This window comes from Schistocerca americana, chromosome 4, assembly GCF_021461395.2.
Source record: "Schistocerca americana isolate TAMUIC-IGC-003095 chromosome 4, iqSchAmer2.1, whole genome shotgun sequence".
Lineage (NCBI taxonomy): Eukaryota > Metazoa > Arthropoda > Insecta > Orthoptera > Acrididae > Schistocerca > Schistocerca americana.
In genome coordinates, this window is record NC_060122.1 from 445,691,054 (window position 1) to 445,714,856 (window position 23,803).

The window sequence follows — 23,803 nt, forward strand, 5'->3', positions numbered from 1 at the left end:
TAGCGTGAGAAGCGTGCTGCATCACGGTGTGGTTTACTGCTAAATTTCTGAGAGAGTGCGTTCCTAGAAGAGTCAACCCATGTATTGCTTACTCCTACGTATATCTAGAGGAAAATCCATGAAGGTAAAATTAGAGCTCACACAAAGGCTTACCAACAATCGTTATTCCCTGGAACATTCGTTTCTGGAGAAGGAAAGGGGAAGGTGACAGTGGTACAAGAAATGCCCTTCGCCGCATAGTCCTAGGCGGTTGTACAGATGCAGATGACGAATCTATACGCAGAAATATGCAAATGCACAAAATTTTTAAATTGCGGTTTTCTCAATCGGACAACATATTTGTGCACTGATAGGTACAATAACTTCATTCGGGTATCACCAAGCGCATAGTACTGTGAATAGAAAATTTTGCATGTGCAGAATGTGCGTGGCTTTAATATACTAGGTACGGGTATACACAGAAAGCGTTAAAGGAGACGACAAATTACTAATCAGAACACCAAAAGCCTGTTTCTGTATCGAGCACAATCTGTTCGACCCAGAAACACTATATACTCGCCAGACAGTTTTGGCAGGGCCGAGATGTGATGACTTTAGAAATGAAAACTTGCCCATTTAGGACCTGTGTTCACGCAGAAGTCAGGAACGGACACTTCCTTGCTAGCAAGAGGCCGATGTAAGGTACTGTTCACGAGTTGGGATGAGGTTCTTAGGTGGCGGTCACTAGACGAAAGTGATTCCTTCCCCAACTTCCCTATTGGCTGACGACGACTCCAGACGGGACAGATTCATTTTTAACAGTTCGGGAGAGGAAATGGCGGAGATCTTACTCCACACATAAGCGACTATGAATTCTAACTGCAAAATATAGCGTTTTAAAAAAAAATTGAAAATAACGATTAGACTACCACACCTGTACAACAGTCTACACTCTAAAAGGCTTAACGTTTCTGACTTTCTCGTCGAAACTATTAAAACGCCAGTTCTTAAGATTGCGGCTGATTGTTATTTTTCACTTTATTATGACTTGTACCCGAGCTACAACTGTTAAAAGTTTACAGATCTAGTAAGCCCTATATTTTCACCATAAATCCAGTGTTCTGTCACCATCCAAGCATGATATCTTCAGGGCAGGATCATGAGTTTAATTTGCTGCACACAGTGGCTCAGTTCTGACTGAAGTAACATTTCGTAGCGAGATACATCAGCGTCCAGGGGGTAGGCCTGCATGTTTTTGAAATTCGAACACCCTTATCAATTTTTGTCGTCCCACGATGGAAGCGTGGTGCCAGTCTTCCTCTTCTTGTCGCAATCCTGTTCCCTACCGAAAATGATATGTTTGGAAATCACTACTGCCTCATTGCACAGTCTTAATAAGTAATGCAGCACATTTTTTTCTGAAAGCATGTAGTGTTATTCAGGATTCCAATACACCACAATAATGCCCGCTATTTTGGCTACAAAACCCTGTTTTTCAACATCGCTCAATGCGACGACTTTACCACACCTCACTAGAAGGGCACGTTAGGTCAGCATGATACCACTCTACTGATCGACGTCGGAACCAACGTCTTCCTGCATCAATAAACTCACCACCATGCAATTACTGCTTCCCGTGGACTATATCCTTCATTGGGCCAAACAGATGACAGTCGGCAGGTGCGGGATCCGGTCTGTAGGACTGATGAGGAAGAACAACCCTATGAATTGTGAGCTCCTCTCGAGTGCGCAGACTTGTGTGAGGCATTTCGTTCTCACGGAGAAGTTCGTTTGCGTTCGTCGATCGTCTCGAGTGAGAGTGTCCGCACGTTCTAACATTGTAGGACTCACAGCTGTGGTCGCCGACTGCACATCGGAGATCGGGCAAGTTAGCGTGACCTTGTTTCGATGAAGACAGACGCCTCACCCAACAACTCGCCGTGCTTTTGTTCACTGCCTGGTCTCCGTACACATTCTGCAAGCGTCTATGAACATCTGCGCCGCTCTGATTTTCCACCAAAAGAAACTCAACGAGAGAGTCTAATCGGAATGCACCTTCGTCGGAGACGCCATTTTGAAGGCTACGTACAGCGCCACCTACGGTAACTTCACGAAATTATAGGGCCTGAAGTGTGAATATTCCGCGACGTCCCACAAGAAATTCCACATTTTTCAAATGAAATTGGCAGAGAAAAACAAAAGTGTTGCATTATTTATTGAACCCGCTTCGTACTAACTACTGTTGCCTGGCAGCACGTGAATCTTATAAGCTGGAGTCTGTGAAATCACGTCCGGACATCGTGATACGTTACAGCTCATTTAACCATTTTCCCTCTTCAACAGTTATTTTAAGGCTCATCTATTCATTTTCCGCCTCTCTCTTAGCAGTACCCACACAAACCTGTCCACAGCTACACGGTATTCTGCATACTGTTATTTTGTTTCAGTTGGCGGGCCCTGAGCGATGGTGGAATCAGACCTGTCGCAGAGGTACGCTGGTCCGTTTGCCCGCTGCCGGCAGCGCCGTGAGGTGAGTTATGGGCGGCCACCAGCGCGGATGGATCGCCGCGCCAGCCGGCATGCCTTGACATTTGTAGGACAGCAACACGCCGGCCTGCTCAAGGTCGCGGGTGCCACTTCCCAGATGTTGCAGCAGCTAATCTCAGGGCACGGTTTGGGCTCATAGGGCTTCCAGAAATCGGAAGAACCCCTTTTCTGTGCGTAAAAATGATACCGCAAAGACCGGAAGTGCAGCGCTCGTAATTATTTTGTATACCGTCGTCACTATGAAAATTTAAAACCTTAAAGTTTGCCAACTGCATTCTACACTACTGGCCATTAAAATTGCTACACCACGAAGATCACGTGCTACAGACGCGAAATTTAACCGACAGGAAGAAGATACTGTGATATGCAAATGATTAACTTTTCAGAGCATTCACACAACGTTGGCGCCGGTGGCGACACCTACAACGAGCTGACATGAGGAAAGTTTCCAACCGATTTCTCATACACAAACAGCAGTTTACCGGCTTTGCGTGAAACGTTGTTCTGATGCCTCGTGTATGGAGGAGAAAGGCGTACCATCACGTTTCCGACTTGATACAGGTCGGATTGTAGCCTATCGCGATAGCGGTTTATCGTATCGCGACATTGCTGCTCGCGCTGGTCGAGATCCAATGACTGTTAGCAGAATATGGAATCGGTGGGGTTCAGGAGGGTAATATGGAACGTCGTGCTAGATCCCAACGGCCTCGTATCACTAGCAGTCGAGATGACAGGCATCTTATCCGCATGGCTGTAATGGATCGTGCAACCAAGTATCGACCCCTGTGTCAACAGATGGGGACGTTTGCAAGACAACAATCATCTGCACGAACAGTTAGACGACGTTTGCAGCAGCACGGACTAACCGCTCGGACACCATGGCTGCGGTTACCCTTGACGCTGCATCACAGACAGGAGCGCCTGCTATAGTGTACTCAACGACGAATCTGGTGCACGAATGGCATAACGTCATTTCTTTGGATGAATCCAGGTTCTGTTTACAACATCATGATGGTCGCATCCGTGTTTGGCGACATCGCGGTGAACGCACATTGGAAGCGTGTATTCGTCATCGCCATACTGGCGTTTCACCCGGCTTGATGGTATGGGGTGCCATTGGTTACACGTCTCGGTCACCCCCTGTTCGCATTGACGGCACTTCGAACAGTGGACGTTACATTTCAGATGTGTTACGACCCGTGGCTCTACCCTTCATTCGATCCCTGCGAAACCCTACTTTTCAGCAGGATAATACACGACCGCATGTTGCAGGTCCTGTACGGGCCTTTCTGGATACAGAAAATGTTCGACTGCTGCCCTGGCCAGCACATTCTCCAGATCTCTCAGCAATTGAACACGCCTGGTCAATGGTGGCCGTGCAACTGGCTCGTCACAATACGCCAGTCACTACTCTTGATGAATTGTGGTATCGTGTTAAAGCTGCACGGGCAGCTGTACCTGTACATGCCATCCAAGCTCTGTTTATACCCAGGCGTATCAAGGCCGTTATTACGGCCAGAGGTGGTTGTTCTGGGTACTGATTTCTCAGCATCTATGCATCCAAATTACGTGAAAATGTAATTACATGTCAGTTCTAAAATAATATATTCGTCCAATGAATACCCGTTTGTCATCTGCATTTCTTCTTGGTGTAGCAATTTTAATGGCCAGTAGTGTAATTCTCCCAGAGAGGGCAAGGGACGTGGAATATCAGTTGAACGAAATAGATAGTGTCTTGAAAATAACTTACAAGATGAGCTTCAAAAAAAGCAAAACAAGGTGCATGGAATATAGTCGAATTTGATGAGACAACGCTGAGGGAACTGTATTAGGAAATGAGACAAAAGTAATAGTAGTAGTGGTTCAGTTTTGCTATTTGAGCGTCAAAGTAAGTGGTAATGACCTAAGTAGAGACGATATAAAACAAGGCCAGTCACGGTGTGGCAAACTTCGCATCTGCATGGTGCGCAGTCCGCGTGCGGACCAACGTCCGGTCTGCTCGGTGCTTCTCAGAAATACCCGGAACAGCGCAACATTTCATTGTGTATTGCGCTGTGGAATTTTTTTTCGGTCGGTACAACTCTATTTTGGAAGAATCGTGGTTTTAGTGCTGTTTAGCTTTCGCTATCTGTTCGTGGTATGACGGATGTCTACAAGCCCAGTGGCTTTTTGCGTAGAAAACCGCGTCTAGCGATCTATCGTCACATGTAAAATTTTTCTTGCGATTTTCTCGGAACTGCCAAAGTAGTGCACCTTACTACTTGCAGGTTATGTTGTTTCAATGGCCTACTGAAGGCGTATCTGTGATTTCAGCGCCGTGGTCTCCCCTTGTACGTAGTGGGTCTGCAGAGAGGAAGCGTAGGTGCAAGAAGTGAAGTAGTACGAGACGGGGTGTGGTACCACTGATCCGAAAAGCAGGGCGAAGTATTTATTTCATGATAAATATTGTGCAGCATGAATCAGTATATTTATTCGTTACGGCGATCGAAATGAATCTTGAAGAGTAATGGCTAAAATAGTGCTAGCGTTCGTGTAAACTGAGTGAAATCGATGTAGGGACCTTCGCGAACGAGAGACGTAATAAACACAGAGTTAATCATAAACTTTAATTTCATTATGACTTCTTCCGCGTAGTATACTTAGAGAGACTTATGCTGAACAATACAAATAACTGACTAAAAGAACACGTATCTACATGGAAGTCGTTACTATGATACATGTATCGCAGGAGAAAGTTTGTGCGGTAATGCTATGTGCAAGTAGTCCGTCGTCGAATAAGTACGACAGCAGGCAATAGGTGAAGAAAATGAGGAGCCTAATATGAAAACCAGCCAAGAATAATTTCGACAGCTGGAAAACGTATTACCATAATACCCACGCTTGTGAAATTCTTGTCTGCTCCCTTTCATGTCAAACAGTTGACTTTCAGTGACGTGGCAAAAATCAACAGTTAAGTCGTAAAAATGAGTCAAAAGATGGACTTAGCCGGCTTTGCTACTAACGTCTGGATCTGTCTCCTTTTAAGACTAAAACATATTGAATCCTCGTACTTCTTAAATTAGTTTCTGCTTTTTTTTTTTTTTTAAATTTAACTATCCATGCTTCATCCAGTTAGTTTACGGATGACCCTATTGGAAGTTAATGTAGAATAAACATACAACAAAGGAAAGGTGGAAATATTTGAATAAAAAAGTCACTGAACGATCAAATCGAAATCTTTATTAACTGAATCGTCTACAAATAAAGAATAAGTTACGTTAACATAAATTTTACCACTGGTTGCTCTTGAAACAGAAAGGTGTCAAATATTTAAGTTTTCAGCGCAAAAGAATTACAGACGTTGTTTGCGAGCGAGCATTGATTTAAATCAATGGGAAAGGTTGAAAATTAGTGCTAGACCGGGATTCAAACCCGGGGCTCCTGCTTACAAAGCAGACGCGCTGGCAACTGCTCTATCCGGACACAGTGGTCATATCAACTCCAAAGACTACCCTAGCACGCCTCCCGTCATACCCAGAATCTCAAACTATCCATGCACTACGAATGCAGCGTCCCTTGACCACTAGCCTCATTACTCACGGCATTTCGCCGACTACAGTAAGAGTTAGAGCCTGGTGTGCGTCCGCACTAAGGATATCATTGGTTGTCGTGGTCATAATTATTTATATGTGGTGTCTGTTCTTTCGGACATGCCGCCCGGTGTGGCCGAGCGGTTCTAGGAGCTTCAGTCTGGAACTGCGCGACCGCTACGGTAGCAGGTACGAATGCTGCCTCGGCCATGGATGTGTGTGATGTCCTTAGGTTAGTTAGGTTTAAGTAGTTCTAAGTTCTAGGGGACTGATGACCTCAGATGTTAAGTCCCATGGTGCTCAGAGCCACTCTTTCGGACATGTCCGAAACAACAGACACCACATATACATATTTACATTTTGTTTTGCGTGCCTCATTGGAGGAATTTCTGGACCATTCATTTTCATAATAAAAAAAAAGACGACTCGAAATTCAACACAAACACAACAATAAACAGCGCTAACACACACACACACACACACACACACACACACACATATATATATATATATATATATATATATATATATATATATATATATATATATATATATATAGGGTGGTCCATTGATCGTGACCGGGCCAAATATCTCATGAAATAAGCTTAAAAAAAAAAAAGGAAATACAAAGTCGAAACTTGTCTAGCTTGAAGGGGAAAACCAGATGGCGCTATAGTTGGCCCGCTAGATGGCGCTGCCATAGGTCAAACGGATATCAACTCCGTTTTTTTAAAATAGGAACCCCCGTTTTTATTACATATTCGAGTAGTACGTAAAGAAATATGAATGTTTTAGTTGGACCACTTTTCTCGCTTTGTGATAGATTGTAATATATATATCACGTAAATAAACAGAACAAGATGGGCGCCGCCTACCGAGTCCTGCGTTATGATTGGATATTGATGGAGTGGTCACTTCTGAAACACCTCCTAGGACTAGGCCGTTTCTGAAGCAAAGACAATTTTAAACGTTTTTTTATAGCATTTTCGCCTGTTTCTGACAGTGAGGTACCTTTCAATTCAGCGCGGAAAATACTATACGAAAACATCGATATAAGAAAATCGAAAGAAATGGACTTTAGCGTCTTTTGTACCACGCTCCTCAAATAAACGGTCCATACAATGAACCAAAAGACCGGGCAACTTGCACGCTGAAGTCAGAGCGGAAGAAATAGTGGACGTCGACAGTAGTGATAGCAGGACGCGACACCAGACATCGTCCGGAGACAGAGGGACGACCGTGGTCGCGTCTCGACGGCCGCAGGCGGTCGCCGTGTGGCCCCAGACGCCACGTGTGGATCGGATCGGACTTGGGGCCCGTGGTCGTGGCTCGTAGCCCGTCGCCGGCCGGCGGCTGCAATTACCGGACAGATAGCATCGGCGCGACGGCCGCGGAACGACCGCTCCGTTTCGCAACCCGGCTTACGTAATGAGATCACCGCCTGTCTCCCGCCTGGAGTCTGCAGGAGCAGGGCTCTGTGACACGTGCTTCCTCAGTGGCGACATTTTCTCGTCCCCATTACGCAGCGGCGTGGTCTGCCGCTGCATGAACTATATAACCCTGCTGACTTTATGTAACTAGTCGCTATTTTCGCACGTTACAAACGCTGTTGTAAATCGAATCCGTTCAGGTGAAGCATTAAGCCGGGCCTGGAAGTCTACCGGTTGTAATGAATGACACATCTGCATGTTGACAATGAGAAATGCAACTGTCGTGAAATATTGTGTCAATGGCATTAAATATTTCTTGTAAGAACTGTATATAAACGAATTACATCTTCATCTACATACATACTCCGCAATCCACCATACGGTGCGTGGCGGAGGGTACCTCGTACCACAACTAGCATCTTCTCTCCCTGTTCCACTCCCAAACCGAATGAGGGAAAAACGACTACCTATATGCCTCTGTACGAGCCCTAATCTCTCTTATCTTATCTTTGTGGTCTTTCTGGGAAATGTAAGTTGGCGGCAGGAAAATTGTACTGCAGTCAGCCTCAAATGCTGGTTCTCTACATTTCCTCAGTAGCGATTCACGAAAAGAATCTTTCCTCTAGAGACTCCCACCCGAGTTCCTGAAGCATTTCCGTAACACTCGCGTGATGATCAAACCTACCAGTAACAAATCTAGCAGCCCGCCTCTGAATTGCTTCTATGTCCTCCCTCAATCCGACCTGATAGGGATCCCAAACGCTCGAGCAGTACTCAAGAATAGGTCGTATTAGTGTTTTATAAGCGGTCTCCTTCACAGATGAACCACATCTTCCCAAAATTCTACCAACGAACCGAAGACGACTATCCGCCTTCCCCACAACTGCATTACATGCTTGTCCTACTTCATATCGCTCTGCAATGTTACGCCCAAATATTTAATCGACGTGACTATGGCAAGCGCTACACTACTAATGGAGTATTCAAACATTACAGGATTCTTTTTCCTATTCACCTGCATTAATTTACATTTATCTATTAAGCGGTGAGAGCATGGATAAAGATCACAATATTAGCGTAACTGTCAGTGTGTCATTGACAACTGCATTGCGGAGTATTCTGAGGGGTTATGGGGATGAGAAGAGATGCAACAGAGATTCCAACTTTTTGTCTTCACCGGATGGCGAGAATAGACGTCGAGGAGTATGCGGGAATTTTGCTGTCCTTGACAAGCAGCCATTGCGATATCTGTTGAAGATATAAGTTTATTTAAGCGCGAAGACGTATGAAAGTCAGCTTAAATGTAATTAAATGTTAGTAAAGGCCACAAGAAGATTAAATAAATAATCGTTGGTGAAAAGCACGAACTTCACTGAAATGTATAAGTGTTAACATGCACGTGCATAGACAGTCGTCGCTCTTGATGAATGGGTGCTGGTTCGAGCCCGTGCACAGTCCAGTTCCGTCGGAATAGGTCTCCTCCCATCGGAACTGTTTTAATTTTATCAGTAATTTTCCACCAGTCTGACGCCTGCATTCGAGGATCATCGGAATGTGCTGCTGCACCTACCCCGTAGTCACGTATTTCTTCAGCGAAGATGTGTAAATATAGAACGTTTCAGAGAATGACGGAGTCTAGCAACATCAGCGGCGCTGAGCAGAAGAGAGCTGCGACGTTCCGGCACAATTCTCTTTCAGATTACGGCGACTGTGAAAATTCAAGTAATTTAGAAATACTTTAAAAACTTGCTAGATAAACTCTGGCCTGATGAAGGATAATTAGGCATCCAAGAGGCTACATAGACGTTTTAGTATTACACATTCCATATAGCAGAAACATTTAAAACTTTATTAATTTATGAGTAGTAAGTAAATATACGTACAACCATTAAACGGGAAAGTGCGTGCCTGGCAATTGAGACGTCGCGGAATCCAATTTCGGTTGGATCACGAATTTTGCAGTCGTCGTTTTAACATATTTTTAAGCTCTCAACTATGTGAGGAGTCGCAAGAAACAACATGCGTTCGGAATGCACCTTAAACTGTAGGTTCTCTTTCCCCGACTGAATAACCGTGACAGGTTAAGAACACACAAGTCGTTCAAATGGTTCAAATGGCTCTAAGCACTATGGGACGTAACATCTACGTCATAAGTCCCCTAGACTTAGAACTACTTAAACCTAACCAACCTAAGGACATCACACACATCCATTCCCGAGGCAGGATTCGAACCTAAAACCGTAGCAGTAACGCGGTTCCGGACTGAAGTGCCTAGAACCGCTCTGTCACATCAGCCGGCCCACAAGTCGTGTCCCACGAAAAGACTTGCGCCACGCCTTTGAGGCACACGAAATTAAGTTTCGCCGCGTGACGTCCGCTGTCTCCTACCTCTCGTTTTCCTTCTTATTCGCCTCCTTGTTGCTGACCATCAGCTTCCCAACCTTGGTGCGTGCCTACTAACTTCATGGAGCCGTTATTACAAAATTTCCATTGTTGTTGTCGTTGTTGTGGTCTTCAGTCCTGAGACTGGTTTGATGCAACTCTCCATGCTACTCTATCCTGTGGAAGCTTCTTCATCTCCCAGTACCTACTGCAGCCTACGTCCTTCTGAATCTGCTTAGTGTATTCATCTCTTGGTCTCCCTCTACGATTTTTACCCTCCACGCTGCCCTCCAATACTAAACTGGTGATCCCTCGATGTCTCAGGTCCTACCAACCGATCCCTTCTTCTAGTCAAGTTGTGCCTTAAGCTCCTCTTCTCCCCAATTCTATTCAATACCTCCTCATTAGTTGTGTGATCTACCCATCTAATCTTCAGGATTCTTCTGTAGCACCACATTTCGAAAGCTTCTATTCTCTTCTTGTCCAAGCTATTTATCGTCCACGTTTCACTTCCATACATGGCTACACTCCATACAAATACTTTCAGAAATGACTTCCTGACATTTAAATCTATACTCGATGTTAACAAATTTTTCTTCTTCAGAAATGCTTTCCTTGCCATTGCCAGTCTACATTTTATATCCTCTCTACTTTGACCATCATCAGTTATTTTGCTCCCCAAATAGCAAAACTCCTTTACTACTTTAAGTGTCTCATTTCATAATCTAATCCACTGAGCATCACCCGACTTAATTCGACTACATTCCATTAACCTCGTTTTGCTTTTGTTGATGCCCAGATACTTTTGATCAGACACTATACTTCCTTCATATACATTGCAGTGCTCATACTGACATCAGGTTTCTACAGATGCGCCACTTATGAGCCACCATATTTCAAACAGTGTAAGAGCTCACTTGGAACCACAGAATGCGAAACGACGTACTCGCAAGGTGGTTGTTTTACCAGATACACTGTGTTACACTGTGTGTGGCAGAAATCATAGCTGTGACATAAGAAAATTCTTAGGAAAACTATATGGGCCCGCACACGGAAATGGGATTTGAGCGAAAGATAGATCATCTGTCATTCACATCCTTAACAGGAAGTAGCACTAACATCCCCTCCCCTCCCCCTCCCCCAAAGACCTACTTCGAATGCTCAGAATTCAGTGAAAACCAAAATCAACCAGTCAGAAGAAATTAGGAAATCTGAGCGACAAACGGCTATCCTAACAAATCTGGCTTTTAGAACGCTATTACGATGCACACATTCACTGAGCCGAACAAATGTTCAGATAAACGGAAAAGTAACAGTGTGAATTTATGGAGTGTTAAGAAATATTACAGGACAAAGACCATAAAACCAAACATCAACTTTTATAGCGCTTTTTAAGGGGGAAAACGAAGAAAGGAAGCAGGGGAAGAGGAGGCTAGGTTCTTATAAGTCATCAATTCAAGTGGCAGCAGTTACAAGAGATGCGTTGTGTACAGTATTGCCAAAAATTTCGAAAGCATACGAACATTAAAGAGTCAATCAATATAATACTTCCTTATAGAGGAAGTGGAAAAAAACATGCAAACACCGAAGACACAACACATAAACATGCTAAATACGGTGTAGGAAATCCGGCGACATTCCATACAGTTTCCAGTCGTCTCGGAAAGAATGAATACAGGTGGTGGTGGTGGTGGTGGTGGTGGTGGTGGTGGTGGTGGTGAGTTCCTACGGGAGCAAACTGCTGAGGTCATTGGTCCCGAGGTTTACACACTACTTAATCTAATGTAAACTAACCTACGCTAAGGACAACACACACACCCATGCTCGAGGGAGGACTCGAACCTCCGACTGGGGGAGCCGCGTGAACCGTCGGAAAACGCCTCAAGACCGCGTGGCTGAATACAGATCCTCTACAGTTTTTTATGGGAACGTTAGACTATTCTTCCTGCAAAATCTTAACAAGTTCTGGTGACAACGATGGAGGTGGATAGCGATCATGTACACTTCTCTTCAAAATACAGCACGAAGGCTCAATTATACTGCGATCTAGTGACTGTTGTGGTCAGAGGGGATGCGAAAATTCATTCTCGTGTTCACAAAACCAGTCCTGGATGGTACGAACTGTGTGAACAGGCTCCCTGTGACTTGGAACCACAGCATTACCACTAAGAATCAAATATTATACGAAGAGGTGGTCCTGATCACCAAGAATGGTCGCAAAGTCCTTTTTAGTAACGCGAACCTGCTAGGCATTCCACGGAATACCACAGTACGGTTTCCTAGAGTGGTTCAAATGGCTCTGAGCACTATGGGACTTAACATCTGAGATCATCAGTCCCCTAGAACTTAGAACTACTTAAACCTAACTAACCTAAAGACATCACACACATCCATGCCCGAGGCAGGATTCGAACCTGCGACCGTACCAGTCGCGCGGTTCCTGACTGAAGCGTCTAGAACCGCTCGGCCACCGCGGCCGGCAACAATTTGTCCGTGTTCGAACTCATTAACCTCTGTCCGCTCACAACAGCACAGAACACTGTGCTAATCACGACTGATACTTGCGACGTATTGAGGGCACCGTACAGGTACCCTTCGTAGACAAAAACAGCAGTGCAAACTGCAGGCGTGGCTAGGATCTAACCCCTGTTTCTCGCACACCAGTCGTGACAAGGGAGGTTGGTTGGTTGGTTTTTAAAGAGGGGGGAAGGGACCGAACTACGAGGTCATCGGTCCCTTGTTCCTAATAAAACAATGTCACTAGTGTTAGAATAAAACAGACGAGACATTAACACAAAACTGAAAGAAAGGAAAAAACCACAAGAACGAAGGAAAGGCAACGAACACTAAAAGGAACAAAAAGAGGACAAGAAAACAACAGAGACGCTAAAAACAGGAGAGAGTGAAACAAGAAAGCAGATTACAGTGGCTGGCCGACCACGAGAGTAAAAAGGAAAAGCCAGCCACTCTGCTACATATTAAAACCTCCACCCTAAAAGCACTAGGATGGAGGACACAGAGGGACAAAGGAAATGCGCTAAAACTTAGATCAAATGATAAAACCTACGCTCACGAAAAAAAGCAAAACAAAATCAGGTAATGAGGCGTTGTCAAATAAAATGAGCGTAACGAGTCCGGTAGCCCAAGATTTCGTCGCTGGGCAGTCAAAGTGGGACAGTGCACCAGTATATGGGCTACTGTCAACCGGGCGCCGCACCGACACTGAGGCGGGTCTTCACGGCGCAGGAGATAACCGTGGGTCGTCCAAGTGTGGCCAATGCGGAGCCGGCAGGGGACAACTGATTCCCTGGAAGAGCCCCGCAAGGAAGAGTTCCACATATTCGTAGTCCCCTCAATGACACGCAGTTTGTTGTGCTTACTGTTATGCCATTCCGTCTCCCAAAGCCGGAAAACACTGCGGCGTAAGTCAGAACGCAGGTCAGATTCTGAGATGCCCATCTCCAGAAGCGGTTTCCGCGTAGCCTGTTTGGCCAGGCTGCCGGCAAGTTCGTTTCCTGGGCTGCCGACGTGTCCTGGGGTCCACACAAACACCACTGAACGACGAGACAGATTCAGGGTATACATTTTCTCCTGGATGGACGCCACCAAAGGACGGCGAGGGTAGCACTGGTCGATAGCTTGTAGGCTGCTCAAGGAGTCAGTACACAGAAAGAACGATTCCTCGGGACATGAACGGATATACTGAAGTGCACGAGAGATGGCCACCAGCTCTGGAGTGAATACACTGCACCCATCGGGCAAGGAATGCTGTTCAATATGTCCTCTGTGGATGAAGACGAAGCCAACATTACCATCACCAGTCGGTGTGAACCACTTCAGAGCCCCAGAACACTTCAAGAAATCTTATGGGACTTAACTGCTAAGGTCATCAGTCCCTAAGTTTACACACTATTTAACCTAAATTATCCTAAGGACAAACACACACACCCATGCCCGAGGGAGGACTCGAACCTCCGCCGGGGCGAGCCGCACAGTCCATGACTGCAGCGCCCAGACCGCTCGGCCAATCCCGAGCGGCAATCGAGAGGAAGTGACAGCGGAGAGCCGTAGAATACCATCAAATAACCACCGTGACTCACATTTTTTTAATTCGTAGAACTGGATATATACCCGTCCGTCCAAAATTTCAAGAGTGGATTAATTAAAAACAATAGAGAAAATTCCAATTGGTGGTTCTAACGTTTCAGGTGTTCTGAATGTCTTCCCCCACTAAGTACAACGCACAGAACGTTCATACAACTACGATGAACTGTTAGAAAAGTCCTGTTGTGGGATTTTGTTTAACTTGCGCGTCTCGTTGGCTTAAACATCGGTTACGTTGTAAACGTCTTCAACCTTCACGCGAATTTCTGCGATTTGTCACAGGTTCATGTTGATAAGGGTAGAATTGTCTACGTTTTGTATTTCAATCAAGTCGCGGAAGGCGTCCATAAACTAAACTAAATTAAACTACTCCCGAAGAGGCCATGAAGGCCCAACGGTACCGACCGGCCGCCGTGTCATCCTCAGTTGCATCTGCGTCACCGGATGCGGGTATGTAGGGGCATTTTGTCAGCACACCGGTCTCCCGGCTGTATGTCAGTTTCCGAGACAGGAGCCACTACTTCTCAATCAAGTAGCTCCTCAGTTTGCCTCACAAGGGCTGGGTGCACCCCGCTTGCCAGCAGCGCTCGGCAGACCGGGGGTCACCCATCCAAGTGCTAGCCCAGCCCGACAGCTCTTAACTTCAGTGGTCTGACGGGAACAGAAGTTACCACTGCGGCAGGGCCGTTGGCGGCAGGCGTCAAGGTGTTCGGGGCAAGCTTTGCACACACTTTTGTCTTCTTCAAAACATTGTGGAGAATGTCGACCACGTGATTTAGAGATGTTGCTCCAATGAGATTTGTGATAAAACGTTGACACACTACGATCCGACGTCCACTGCTTAACATTGCCTGCTCATAACTGACTAAACCATGGACATTTGTTGTTTACAGTTGTTAGCTCGAGCTCCCATCGCAGTTATGCGCTGACAGCTCTTATACGCCACCAATAAAATCAGTCTCTGAACTTACTAGACGGACAGTGCATAAAAACCTTTCTTGGAAATGTAATATTCTAGATCATGTGTAGGAAATGAGTGGTACTTGCTTGACCAAACAAACGCCACGGTCAGTGACATGAACAAGATAACGCGCTTACTTGGTTCATTTCCTACTGTTCATATTCCAGTGAGTCTGTGCATTGAAAAAACTTGTTCAGAGCCCAAAAACCGCGGTCAGAGTGATCTGCGGCGCCGTTGTTAGAGTTTCATAAATTCTTAACAATGTCACACTTTCTTCGTGTATTCCATAACAGCATTTGTTGATAATGATATGTAAGCATTCGAAAGAAATGAAGTATTTCCTCCGTGAACACTAGTCATAGAAACAATGGCCATTTACTAAAATTTCCTTAACCATTTTACTGCAAGGTGTGCACTATTCTGCCGTTTTATTGGTAAACTGCCATCAGAACCGAAAAATGTTAATGATAGTACCCTGGTTTTTATATCTGAAATGAAAGGCTTCCTTGCAGCACAATGTTTTTATCACATACGGGAGCTGCTAGTTGTAATTTGAGCACTTCAAAGTACCATATTTCTCAGACATGCATACTAACGAACATTTCCTATTTTTGTGATGCTTCTTTAATAAAAATTCTGTAAATTATGCATTTAGTGTTGTCTTTCGTGACCAAGAAGCGAGAAAGACAAGTAACAAAAGCAGTGTCATTAGACGATGCAGTATTCATATTGCAGAGAATAACAGCACGGCTTTTTTGTGTCGAATATTCTGTTACTAACTTTAGAACTTCTTTTGTAGGTATGTAAGGGTGTGGACCCCTTCTGCTTGTGCGATTTCCACAGTGGAGTGTTGGGGGGTGTGGACACTACATACATGCATCTACATCTACATCTACATGATTACTCTGCAATTCACATTTAAGTGCTTGGCAGAGGGTTCATCGAACCACAATCATACTATCTCCCTACCATTCCACTCCCGAACAGCGCGCGGGAAAAACAATCACCTAAACCTTTCTGTTCGAGCTCTGATTTCTCGTATTTTATTTTGATGATCATTCCTGCCTATGTAGGTTGGGCTCAACAAAATATTTTCGCATTCGGAAGAGAAAGTTGGTGACTGAAATTTCGTAAATAGATCTCGCCGCGACGAAAAACGTCTTTGCTTTAATGACTTCCATCCCAACTCGCGTATCATATCTGGCACACTCTCTCCCCTATTACGTGATAATACAAAACGAGCTGCCCTTTTTTGCACCCTTTCGATGTCCTCCGTCAATCCCACCTGGTAAGGATCCCACACCGCACAGCAATATTCTAACAGAGGACGAACGAGTGTAGTGCAAGCTGTCTCTTTAGTGGACTTGTTGCATCTTCTAAGTGTCCTGCCAATGAAACGCAACCTTTGGCTCGCCTTCCCCACAATATTATCTATGTGGTCTTTCCAACTGAAGCTGTTCGTAATTTTTACGCCCAGGTACTTAGTTGAATTGACAGCCTTGAGAATTGTACTATTTATCGAGTAATCGAATTCCAACGGATTTCTTTTGGAACTCATGTGGATCACCTCAAACTTTTCGTTATTTAGCGTCAACTGCCACCTGCCACACCATACAGCAATCTTTTCTAAATCGCTTTGCAACTGATACTGGTCTTCGGATGACCTTACTAGACGGTAAATTACAGCATTACAGTTGGGCACATCTTCATCTTGTGAATAACCTTTTGTCTTTCTCATGCAGTTTCACATTCAAACGTACGCGCCAAGCACTAGCCTTGTTTTGGAATCCAATTTTCTTTGATAAAATGAATTACTCGGTGTCCGTATTAAGATGGCATTTGGTTACGTTGGAATCGTGAAGAGAACCACTTGTTAAGAAGTGACATGTTTACTTTCGTCGCCTTGGAGACTGCAGTAACAGGTACTCTGTGGGCAGTCCTTTCCTCTTGATGTCCACGAATCGCAGATAGTGATGAGAGACGTGAAACTGCTGTTTCGCGGTTGAGGGGCTTCTGCTCAAGGTTAAGGTTTTCATTACTTCCACGTGTCTGCGGCTCCCATAGACCTCGCAAAAAAAGCATTCAAAGAGAAGTAGTTTCAGTGCGCAGTATCCTAACCAAGGGCGATGAATTCCTGGAAGTACACTGAAATTTTCTTTTTCATCCAGAAGTAAGCGCACTGCACCTTAAAGTGAAGGCTGTTAGCTCGTTCATTTACATAAAGCAAAAGCCGTCCCGCACAAAGTTCTGCCGCGACTTTCTTAGACAAACTATGGGAAATAACAGCTTGAGCAGAATGACGCATTTCGCAGCGTCGTGCTGAGTGCACACAGAGGAAACTCCGTATAAGCGAACAACTTTTAGTGGTTTGAGCTCAAACCTGGCCCTCTGACAATCCGCAATGATCATATCTGTACATTAAATGAGCTTATTCGAAATCCTAGTAAATGTCAATTAGGTATATTGTTGTTGTGGTCTTCAGTCATGATACTGGTTTGATGCAGTTCTCCAAGCTACTCTATCCTGTGCAAGCCTCTTCATCTCCCAGTACCTACTGCAGCCTACGTCCTTCTGAATCTGCTTAGTGTATTCATCTCTTAGTCTCCCTTTACGATTTTTACCCTCCACGCTGCCCTCCAGAACTAAATTGGTGATCACTTGATGCCTCAGAACATGTCCTACCAACCGATTCCTTCTGCTAGTCAAGATGTGCCCCAAACTCCTCTTCTCCCCAGTTCTATTCAATACCTCCTCATTAGTTATGTGATCTACCCATCTAATCTTCAGGATTCTTCTGTAGCACCACATTTCGAAAGCTTCTATTCTCTTCTTGTCTAAACTATTTATCTTCCATGTTTCACTTCCATACATGGCCACACTCCATACAAATACTTTCAGAAACGACTTCCTGACACTTAAATCTATACTCGATGTTAAAAAATTTCTCTTCTTCAGAAACGCTTTCCTTGCCATTGCCAGTCTACATTTTATATCCTCTCTACTTCGACCATCATCAGTTATTTTGCTCCCCAAATAGCAAAATTCCTTTACTACTTTAAGTGTCTCATTTCCTAATCTAATTCCCGCAGCATCACCCGACTTAATTCGACTACATTCCATTATCCTCGTTTTGCTTTTGTTGATGTTCATCTTATATGCTATTTAATAGAGTCGAGAGTAAAGTATGGTTGAAGGTATGATTAAAAATAACTGCAGAGAACAGAGTCTCAGTCCTAATAAGCAAATTTGATCCTCAGCGTGTGACAATCCTGACATAACACACCTGTAACATCCCATTTCATAGCTGCACTTTTATGAATTTCCGATGCTGTCGTGTACGACAGGGTCGGCTTCTGGGGAAGACTTATTTCTTCAGCCTGGAGTTGATGGGCCGGTTTTTCCCATTCTCCTGAATGGGTGGTGGCCGGAGGCAACTAGGGTTACTTCAAGGGCGAGCAATTCTTGTGATGGTTTGTCTTTTCAAATACACACAGGGAAAATTCTAAAAGTCGTCGCAGGAAGCATCACCTTACAGGAGCGTTGTTATCTGGAGAAGAAAATTGCCAATGAAAACGGCTACATTCTGCTTCTGATTCGGACTGGCTAAACGGCCTAAATGTTACATAATGTCGTGGAGTGGATTGGAGCTCGTGAAATCGAGGAGTTGGCCGGCGGCGTCGTAGGTAGAGAGCTGGTGTGTCACCGGGGCGGAGGTGGTGTTTCGGAGTGTGTTTCAGAAGGGATTATATGATCCGGATTTATCAACTGAGTAATTTAGCGCAGTACGGAAGTCTTACAGAATCGGAAGTGCGTTCCCAGGTGCGGTCGAGGATTCTACGTACGCATTAACGTGTTTTCTTCGGCTAGTATTTCGGATGATTGTGCGTGGACTTGTTTTTGTAGAACGACAGACCTCGGAGAAGAGCACGGAATCATCAGAAAGCTATAGGTGACTTTGGATCGAAGTGATGGACTTGACCACAGTTAATTCATATCATCAAATTACATCTGTTTCCATACTAATTTGGGAATTATGACTTTCAGTGATTCTAGTTGACTTGAAACTGTATTCCGGTTTTGTCCTTGTGGTGACTATCAGCGAGAATTGCTAGTGGCCAGATGGAGGCGGAGTATGAACTGTTAACGCTGAACATATTACAGCCTACAGATCGGTTATCAGAATCCTGAAAGCAGCTTAGTAGCTACTGGGCTTCTTTTATCGACTTCGGAGTTGGGAGGAGCTTAACTCCGTCTCGCGAGTGAAAGCGAGGCTGGCGACCTTCAGATACGTTGATTTTACATGTTTAGCAGAGCAAAGACTTAATATAGGTACGCCAGTAAACGTTTCCAATTAAATCTGAGGAGCAGTACGTCGTGTACATTGTTTCGCGTGCCGCACATGGCCACTCGTGCGAAGACTGTGGCCGCGACCGCACGATGTGACTGCGCGATGCCACGGTAGCTCCGGGGTACGAACGAAAGGAACGCTTCACATCTAAAGGACATACATTTAATTTCTTTGAAGAAAATATGTTGCTTACAAAAATAATAGTAAATGTTCTTGGACATGGGATCCGTCTCTGAAATTAAATCAAAGACTGTTTTGCACCATACGCCTTTCGCTTTTTTTCATTTATGAAGCATCTTCGGTGGCCTATAATACCTGTTTGCTTGTGTACATAATAACTACGTTCTATAATGATTCCAGGTAAGTTGCTGTATCACAGTGTTTTCTTATTTTCTTGTTAGATAAAAAAAAACAGTATTTTCTAGCACAAATCTCGTAAGGTTAAATTATCTTTTCGTTCTACTTACGATTATGTGATCTCTTTATTCGATGTGTTGTCCTGTAGTTCAATTTAATAGGCATATGTACTCGAGGAAGTCCTATTTTCAGCGTATCCCAACACATTTCAGCTGAACACGTCACTTTCACTCTATCACTGTGTGTTTATTATTTGTGTTTACTGTAAACAACATTGTCATTTATCGCTGTGTGGTTTTTGTTTGTCCAAGTGTTTTTTGTTACGCTTGTACCGAAATTTGGACATCCTGATGTACGCAGGCTAAGTACAACTCAAGGACGACACTTATGTGCTAATAAGATCACGAAATCGTGAGTAGAACTAAACAGAAAATTAACCTCGTGAAACTTAATTCCAAAAAGTTGTTTTTTATCTAACAAAAAAATAACAATAACTTTTAATACAGCAACGTTTCCGGAACCATTGTGTAGCGAAATTAGGTACATGAACAAACACGTATTGCAAACCGCTGGTGGTGTTTCATAAATAAAAAGAAGCGAAAAGCGTATGGCCCAAAAGAAAATGCCTTTGGACCACATATCCAAGAATACAGAAGTAACTAAGGAACGATGGAAAATATAAAAGACATCAATAATAAATGTGTGCGAACAAGATAGTAGTCGGAAAAGAAATCTACAAAAGGTTCATGGCAAAAAATAAAAGGTTGATGCTATGCAACATTAATGATTTTCAGTGCTATTTGTTTAATAATGAAAGTTTATGGCAACAGTGCTCTGTTATCAATTCTTGTACCAGCATCATTCGTTAGCACATACTTTAAACAAAGGAATAGCTTTCTTCACCAAAACAGCACCTATAAGTGACAAAATATGTCACCAATAAGGATACTTTTCAGAGATGCAGTTTGTAACGGTATTTGATAAGTAGACACCACGTGCATGTTAGTGTATTGTAGCCGAAAGTAAACTATTATTCTATGTGAGAAAAGTTGATACACTTAATTTTGTGCTTAAGTGAAGCTATCATCAACGTGACAGTTAGCCGACCATAATACAAGTGAGAAAAGACGGATCAACGTGGAATCTTAACCAAAGTGTAGATGCTCTTTTTCACAAACTCGAAACCTAAGCCTTACTCGATGAGATAGTATCTGAAGTAAGTGTGACCGTATTCAGCTAACACGAAATGTAGTATTTCACAAGGTCCTCTCTTGACCAATTACTTGACAATGTGGGACCCTTACCAGGTAGGATTCGTAGTCTAAGAGCCCGTGATGAAAGTGAAACTATTTTATAGTGCGTGATGTTTTAATATCTTGTTACTGACAACTTAACGAACTAAAGCCTATTGTCAGAAACTTTGGAGTCTGAGACATACGATACTCACGCGCTCTCAAACGTGCCGTAAAATGCAATTTCCGAAAACGTTTTTATGCATTATTCGCAACATCAGTTTTTGATAGAAAAATCAGCAAGAACCTAAATAGCACAAACGTTGTAAGCAAAGTACCAAAGTGTCGAAAAATGTACAGTGCTAACTTTTTACAGTCTTTGAAACTTTTCTATTTTAGACCGTTTCTCATGATATAAAAAAAAAGAAAATAGAATTTTTGGGGGATTCGGACTGTCAGTACCGCTGAAAGTGAGGACGCGCGCGATGCGCGACGCGCTGAAGTTTCGCTGCTTTTATTATAATTTCTTTATTTATGTAGTACTTTTTTCAAGCTTTATTGTTTTAAGTATTTATGATAATAAATAAACGTCTATTATTAACTGAAGTTTATTTTTCAATATTTACAATGCAATACTGCTATTATTAACAACATTCGTTACAGTGCCTATTATTTGAAGAGTATACAGCTTGTTGGCTTCTATCAACAATTTATATTTCTAATAAAGCATAAAAAGTTTGAGCTAATGTAAGGTAGTTTACGGACACTATATTTTACGACACGTTTGAAAGTGCTTGGGCGTCGCTTGTCCCAGAATCCAGACCTTTTGATAACAGACTTTTGTTTGTTAACCCTTCAATAACAGCATATTAGAACATCAAGCAGTATAAACTGTCACGGGCTCATGGACTAAGACGAGATTGAGAAGAGGAGTAACGCGATTCATCACGACTTTGTTTAGAGCCATATCGTCAAGGAAATGGCAGACGTTACAAGAGAGGTGGTGTGCACTGCAGAGATCCTTACGGACAAATTTAAGGCTAAAGTTCCGATAGCGTTCGTTCCAAGAGGAGGCAAACGTATTGCTTCCTGCCACAGATACAGGGTGTTTCAAAAATGACCGGCATATTTGAAACGGCAATAAAAACTAAACGAGCAGCGATAGAAATACACCGTTTGTTGCAATATGCTTGGGACAACAGTACATTTTCAGGCCGACAAACTTTCGAAATTACAGTAGTTACAATTTTCAACAACAGATGGCGCTGCAAGTGATGTGAAAGATATAGAAGACAACGCAGTCTGTGGGTGCGCCATTCTGTACGTTGTCTTTCTGCTTATGTGCTGTTCACAACGTGCAAGTGTGCTGTTGACAACATGGTTTATTCCTTAGAACAGAGGATTTTTCTGGTGTTGGAATTCCACCGCCTAGAACACAGTGTTGTTGCAACAAGACGAAGTTTTCAACGGAGGTTTAATGTAACCAAAGGACCGAAAAGCGATACAATAAAGGATCTGTTTGAAAAATTTCAACGGACTGGGAACGTGACGGATGAACGTGCTGGAAAGGTGGGGCGACCGCGTACGGCAACCACAGAGGGCAACGCGCAGCTAGTGCAGCAGGTGATCCAACAGCGGCCTCGGGTTTCCGTTCGCCGTGTTGCAGCTGCGGTCCAAATGACGCCAACGTCCACGTATCGTCTCATGCGCCAGAGTTTACACCTCTATCCATACAAAATTCAAGCACGGCAACCCCTCAGCGCCGCTACCATTGCTGCATGAGACACATTCGCTAACGATATACTGCACAGGATTGATGACGGCGATATGCATGTGGGCAGCATTTGGTTTACTGATGAAGCTTATTTTTACCTGGACGGCTTCGTCAATAAACAGAACTGGCGCATATGGGGAACCGAAAAGCCCCATGTTGCAGTCCCATCGTCCCTGCATCCTCAAAAAGTACTGGTCTGGGCCGCCATTTCTTCCAAAGGAATCATTGGCCCATTTTTCAGATCCGAAACGATTACTGCATCACGCTATCTGGACATTCTTCGTGAATTTGTGGCGGTACAAACTGCCTTAGACGACACTGCGAACACCTCGTGGTTTATGCAAGATGGTGCCCGGCCACATCGCACGGCCGACGTCTTTAATTTCCTGAATGAATATTTCGATGATCGTGTGATTGCTTTGGGCTATCCGAAACATACAGGAGGCGGCGTGGATTGGCCTCCCTATTCGCCAGACATGAACCCCTGTGACTTCTTTCTGTGGGGACACTTGAAAGACCAGGTGTACCGCCAGAATCCAGAAACAATTGAACAGCTGAAGCAGTACATCTCATCTGCATGTGAAGCCATTCCGCCAGACACGTTGTCAAAGGTTTCGGGTAATTTCATTCAGAGACTACGCCATATTATTGCTACGCATGGTGGATATGTGGAAAATATCGTACTATAGAGTTTCCCAGACCGCAGCGCCATCTGTTGTTGAAAATTGTAACTACTGTAATTTCGAAAGTTTGTCTGCCTGAAAATTTACTGTTGTCCCAAGCATATTGCAACAAACGGTGTATTTCTATCGCTGCTCGTTTAGTTTTTATTGCCGTTTCAAATATACCGGTCATTTTTGAAACACCCTGTATACCGAACAATGACGAAGGCATTAAAATCAGAAATTCGAATCCATGTACAGTCTTACCGGCGGTCCTGCTTCCTGCGCTATGAATAAAACAGGGTAATATGTACCCACCGCAACACTCCATAAAGTGTCTAGAGTACTGTGGACGCAGAGGGAGATAGGCCTGTGAGAAATCCCGCTTAAATGTAGCTATGTTAGTTCCGGATGGCCACGCAGCACGGCGTACTGTCTCCCTCTGCTCGTTGTCTTTC

General features: G+C 44.0%; 1 protein-coding gene across 1 annotated transcript in view; it reads right to left on the bottom strand.

Moving 5' to 3' along the window:
- Window positions 1–23,803, bottom strand: part of LOC124612973 (bestrophin-4) — a 566,407-nt gene that overhangs the window by 522,032 nt on the left and 20,572 nt on the right. The window lies entirely within an intron of this gene.